The sequence below is a fragment of the Cucurbita maxima genome, unplaced genomic scaffold, assembly GCF_002738345.1.
Source record: "Cucurbita maxima cultivar Rimu unplaced genomic scaffold, Cmax_1.0 Cma_Scf00076, whole genome shotgun sequence".
Taxonomy (NCBI): domain Eukaryota; kingdom Viridiplantae; phylum Streptophyta; class Magnoliopsida; order Cucurbitales; family Cucurbitaceae; genus Cucurbita; species Cucurbita maxima.
In genome coordinates this window covers 428,912-434,911 of record NW_019272092.1, presented here as the reverse complement: position 1 = coordinate 434,911, position 6,000 = coordinate 428,912, and the positions used below count along the sequence as shown (strand labels likewise).

The 6,000-nt window shown below is 39.1% G+C and overlaps 5 non-coding genes across 5 annotated transcripts; all 5 read right to left on the bottom strand.

Moving 5' to 3' along the window:
* Positions 1 to 2,744: 2,744 nt before the first annotated feature.
* TRNAI-AAU lies at positions 2,745 to 2,821 on the bottom strand. Its single transcript has one exon. It is a non-coding gene; the product is annotated as a tRNA-Ile (tRNA).
* A 672-nt stretch (positions 2,822 to 3,493) lies between these two features.
* On the bottom strand, positions 3,494 to 3,570 carry TRNAI-AAU. Its single transcript has one exon. It is a non-coding gene; the product is annotated as a tRNA-Ile (tRNA).
* Positions 3,571 to 4,242: 672 nt separating this feature from the next.
* TRNAI-AAU lies at positions 4,243 to 4,319 on the bottom strand. Its single transcript has one exon. It is a non-coding gene; the product is annotated as a tRNA-Ile (tRNA).
* A 672-nt stretch (positions 4,320 to 4,991) lies between these two features.
* Positions 4,992 to 5,068, bottom strand: TRNAI-AAU. The gene has a single exon. It is a non-coding gene; the product is annotated as a tRNA-Ile (tRNA).
* A 672-nt stretch (positions 5,069 to 5,740) lies between these two features.
* TRNAI-AAU lies at positions 5,741 to 5,817 on the bottom strand. The gene has a single exon. It is a non-coding gene; the product is annotated as a tRNA-Ile (tRNA).
* Positions 5,818 to 6,000: the final 183 nt, after the last annotated feature.

The window sequence follows — 6,000 nt, the reverse complement described above, 5'->3', positions numbered from 1 at the left end:
CTTGCCGGCTGTCTCACGCGCTTTCCTTCCCAACAAGTTGACACGTGGCTTGCCGGCTGTCTCACGCGCTTTCCTTCCCAACAAGTTGACACGTGGCTTGCCGGCTGTCTCACGCGCTTTCCTTCCCAACAAGTTGACACGTGGCTTGACGAAAATTTTTCTCTCATGAGAGTCGAAATACTGAATCTGGCCTTCAAAGTGAGTTCATTTACCTCCTTCTTGTTCCTGAAATGACTCTCAGAAATCCTCGAATTTCATCCTTCATGTAAGAACATATCGAACGGCCAAAACTAGTTCATTTACCAACAAGAACATATCGAACGGCCAAAACTAGTCCATTTACCAACTTCTTGATTTACCAACTTTTTGTTCCTCCTTGTTCGTGAAAAGACTCTAAGAAATCCTCAAATTTCATCTTTCATAAAAGAACATATCGAACAGCCAAAACTAGTTCATTTACCAACAAGAACATATCGAACGGCCAAAACTAGTTCATTAACCAACTTCTTGTTCCTGAAATGACTCTCATAAACCCTCTAAAGAAAAACTGTGAACGACCGTATCATCGGTTTAAAGTTCGTAGTGTTGTAACCTCGTATCATGTAAATATATTATTAAGAATTAATAAAACTAGGCCTATGTAATTGTCGAACCTACGACGTCCACGTTTTAAAACAATAATCTTACAACTGAGCTAATTGGGCATAGGTTTTATGCACCTTATAGGTCGTTAGCTCTTAATACTGCCAATCGAGTTTTGTTTACATAACTTTATGCATAATAAACTTAAAAAAGTCATTATCTTCTAAAGTTCGTAGTGTTTTAACTCGTATCTTGAAAAGATATAATTAAAAATGAATGAAATTGGTCCATTCAAGTGTCAAACTTGTGACCTCCACGTTATTTGCACAACGCTTTAACCAACTAAGCTAATACGCCATTGACTTTCTTGCCTAACAATGTGCCTGACACGTTATTCCACCCAATCGTCAATACGTGTCCCTCAGGCTGTCTGACACGCTTTCCATCCCGCAAGTTGACACGTGGCTTGCCGGCTGTCTCACGCGCTTTCCTTCCCAACAAGTTGACACGTGGCTTGACGAAAAATTTTCTCTCATGAGAGTCGAAATACTGAATCTGGCCTTCAAAGTGAGTTCATTTACCTCCTTGTTCGTGAAATGTCATGAGAGTCGAAATACTGAATCTGGCCTTCAAAGTGAGTTCATTTACCTCCTTGTTCGTGAAATGACTCTAAAAAATCCTTACTGAATCTGGCCTTCAAAGTGAGTTCATTTACCTCCTTGTTCGTGAAATGACTCTAAAAAATCCTGAAATTTCATATTTCATAAAAGAACATATCGAACAGCCAAAACTAGTTCATTTACCAACAAGAACATATCGAACGGCCAAAACTAGTCCATTTACCAACTTCTTGATTTACGAACTTTTTGTTCCTCCTTGTTCGTGAAAAGACTCTAAGAAATCCTAAAATTTTATCTTTCATAAAAGAACATATCGAACAGCCAAAACTAGTTCATTTACCAACAAGAACATATCGAACGGCCAAAACTAGTTCATTAACCAACTTCTTGTTCCTGAAATGACTCTCATAAACCCTCTAAAGAAAAACTGTGAACGACCGTATCATCGGTTTAAAGTTCGTAGTGTTGTAACCCCGTATCATGTAAATATATTATTAAGAATTAATAAAACTAGGCCTATGTAATTGTCGAACCTACGACCTCCACGTTTTTATCACGATAATCTTACAACTGAGCTAATTGGGCAAAGATTTTATGCACATTATAGATCGTTAGCTGCTAATCCAGCCAATCGAGTTTCGTTTACGTAACTTTATGCATAATAAACTTAAAAAAGTCATTATCTTCTAAAAATCGTAGTGTTTTAACTCGTATAATGAAAATATATAATTAAAAATGAGGGAAACTGGCCCTTGTAGGTGGTCTCGAACCTGCGACCTTCGCGTTATTAGCACGACGCTCTAACAAACTGAGCTAATAGGCCATAAATTTTCTCGCCTTACAATGCACTTGACGTGTTATTCTACCCTATCGTTAAGACGTGTCCCTCAGGCTGTCTGACACGCTTTCCCTCCAGCAAGTTGACACTTGGCTTGCCGGCTTTCTCACGCGCTTTCCTTCCCACAAGTTGACACGTGGCTTGCAGAAAATTTTTCTCTCATGAGAGTCGCAATACTGAATATGGCCTTCAAAGTGAGTTCATTTACCTCCTTGTTAGTGAAAAGACTCTGAGAAATACTCGAATTTCATCTTTCGTAAAAGAACATATCGAACGGCCAAAATAAGTTCATTTACCTCCTTCTTGTTCCTGAAATGACTCTCAGAAATCCTCGAATTTCATCCTTCATGTAAGAACATATCGAACGGCTCAGATCTAAAGAAAATTTTGAACGGCCGTATCATCGGTTTAAAGTTTGTACTGTTGTAACCCCGTATCATGAAAAGATATTATGAAGAATTAAAAAAACTTGTTCTATGGAATTGTCGAACCTACGACGTCCACGTTTTTAAAACAATAATCTTACAACTGAGCTAATTGGGCATAGGTTTTATGCACCTTATAGGTCGTTAGCTCTTAATACTGCCAATCGAGTTTCGTTTACGTAACTTTATGCATAATACACTTAAAAAAGTCATTATCTTCTAAAGTTCGTAGTGTTTTAACTCGTATCTTGAAAAGATATAATTAAAAATGAGGGAAACTGGCCCTTGTAGGTGGTCTCGAACCTGCGACCTTCGCGTTATTAGCACGACGCTCTAACCAACTGAGCTAATAGGCCATAGGTTTTCTTGCCTGACAATGCACTTGACGTGTTATTCTACCCTATCGTTAAGACGTGTCCCTCAGGCTGTCTGACACGCTTTCCCTCCTGCAAGTTGACACGTGGCTTGCCGAAAAATTTTCTCTCGTGAGAGTCGCAATACTGAATCTCGCCTTCAAAGTGAGTTCATTTACCTCCTTGTTCGTGAAAGGACTCTGAGAAATACTCGAATTTCATCTTTCGTAAAAGAACATATCGAACGACCAAAATAAGTTCATTTACCTCCTTCTTGTTCCTGAAATGACTCTCAGAAATCCTCGAATTTCATCCTTCATGTAAGAACATATCGAACGGCTCAGATCTAAAGAAAATTTTGAACGGCCGTATCATCGGTTTAAAGTTCGTACTGTTGTAACCCCGTATCATGAAAAGATATTATGAAGAATTAAAAAAACTTGTTCTATGGAATTGTCGAACCTACGACGTCCACGTTTTTAAAACAATAATCTTACAACTGAGCTAATTGGGCATAGGTTTTATGCACCTTATAGGTCGTTAGCTCTTAATACGGCCAATCGAGTTTCGTTTACGTAACTTTATGCATAATACACTTAAAAAAGTCATTATCTTCTAAAGTTCGTAGTGTTTTAACTCGTATCTTGAAAAGATATAATTAAAAATGAGGGAAACTGGCCCTTGTAGGTGGTCTCGAACCTGCGACCTTCGCGTTATTAGCACGACGCTCTAACCAACTGAGCTAATAGGCCATAGGTTTTCTTGCCTGACAATGCACTTGACGTGTTATTCTACCCTATCGTTAAGACGTGTCCCTCAGGCTGTCTGACACGCTTTCCCTCCTGCAAGTTGACACGTGGCTTGCCGAAAAATTTTCTCTCGTGAGAGTCGCAATACTGAATCTCGCCTTCAAAGTGAGTTCATTTACCTCCTTGTTCGTGAAAGGACTCTGAGAAATACTCGAATTTCATCTTTCGTAAAAGAACATATCGAACGACCAAAATAAGTTCATTTACCTCCTTCTTGTTCCTGAAATGACTCTCAGAAATCCTCGAATTTCATCCTTCATGTAAGAACATATCGAACGGCTCAGATCTAAAGAAAATTTTGAACGGCCGTATCATCGGTTTAAAGTTCGTACTGTTGTAACCCCGTATCATGAAAAGATATTATGAAGAATTAAAAAAACTTGTTCTATGGAATTGTCGAACCTACGACGTCCACGTTTTTAAAACAATAATCTTACAACTGAGCTAATTGGGCATAGGTTTTATGCACCTTATAGGTCGTTAGCTCTTAATACGGCCAATCGAGTTTCGTTTACGTAACTTTATGCATAATACACTTAAAAAAGTCATTATCTTCTAAAGTTCGTAGTGTTTTAACTCGTATCTTGAAAAGATATAATTAAAAATGAGGGAAACTGGCCCTTGTAGGTGGTCTCGAACCTGCGACCTTCGCGTTATTAGCACGACGCTCTAACCAACTGAGCTAATAGGCCATAGGTTTTCTTGCCTGACAATGCACTTGACGTGTTATTCTACCCTATCGTTAAGACGTGTCCCTCAGGCTGTCTGACACGCTTTCCCTCCTGCAAGTTGACACGTGGCTTGCCGAAAAATTTTCTCTCGTGAGAGTCGCAATACTGAATCTCGCCTTCAAAGTGAGTTCATTTACCTCCTTGTTCGTGAAAGGACTCTGAGAAATACTCGAATTTCATCTTTCGTAAAAGAACATATCGAACGACCAAAATAAGTTCATTTACCTCCTTCTTGTTCCTGAAATGACTCTCAGAAATCCTCGAATTTCATCCTTCATGTAAGAACATATCGAACGGCTCAGATCTAAAGAAAATTTTGAACGGCCGTATCATCGGTTTAAAGTTCGTACTGTTGTAACCCCGTATCATGAAAAGATATTATGAAGAATTAAAAAAACTTGTTCTATGGAATTGTCGAACCTACGACGTCCACGTTTTTAAAACAATAATCTTACAACTGAGCTAATTGGGCATAGGTTTTATGCACCTTATAGGTCGTTAGCTCTTAATACGGCCAATCGAGTTTCGTTTACGTAACTTTATGCATAATACACTTAAAAAAGTCATTATCTTCTAAAGTTCGTAGTGTTTTAACTCGTATCTTGAAAAGATATAATTAAAAATGAGGGAAACTGGCCCTTGTAGGTGGTCTCGAACCTGCGACCTTCGCGTTATTAGCACGACGCTCTAACCAACTGAGCTAATAGGCCATAGGTTTTCTTGCCTGACAATGCACTTGACGTGTTATTCTACCCTATCGTTAAGACGTGTCCCTCAGGCTGTCTGACACGCTTTCCCTCCTGCAAGTTGACACGTGGCTTGCCGAAAAATTTTCTCTCGTGAGAGTCGCAATACTGAATCTCGCCTTCAAAGTGAGTTCATTTACCTCCTTGTTCGTGAAAGGACTCTGAGAAATACTCGAATTTCATCTTTCGTAAAAGAACATATCGAACGACCAAAATAAGTTCATTTACCTCCTTCTTGTTCCTGAAATGACTCTCAGAAATCCTCGAATTTCATCCTTCATGTAAGAACATATCGAACGGCTCAGATCTAAAGAAAATTTTGAACGGCCGTATCATCGGTTTAAAGTTCGTACTGTTGTAACCCCGTATCATGAAAAGATATTATGAAGAATTAAAAAAACTTGTTCTATGGAATTGTCGAACCTACGACGTCCACGTTTTTAAAACAATAATCTTACAACTGAGCTAATTGGGCATAGGTTTTATGCACCTTATAGGTCGTTAGCTCTTAATACGGCCAATCGAGTTTCGTTTACGTAACTTTATGCATAATACACTTAAAAAAGTCATTATCTTCTAAAGTTCGTAGTGTTTTAACTCGTATCTTGAAAAGATATAATTAAAAATGAGGGAAACTGGCCCTTGTAGGTGGTCTCGAACCTGCGACCTTCGCGTTATTAGCACGACGCTCTAACCAACTGAGCTAATAGGCCATAGGTTTTCTTGCCTGACAATGCACTTGACGTGTTATTCTACCCTATCGTTAAGACGTGTCCCTCAGGCTGTCTGACACGCTTTCCCTCCTGCAAGTTGACACGTGGCTTGCCGAAAAATTTTCTCTCGTGAGAGTCGCAATACTGAATCTCGCCTTCAAAGTGAGTTCATTTACCTCCTTG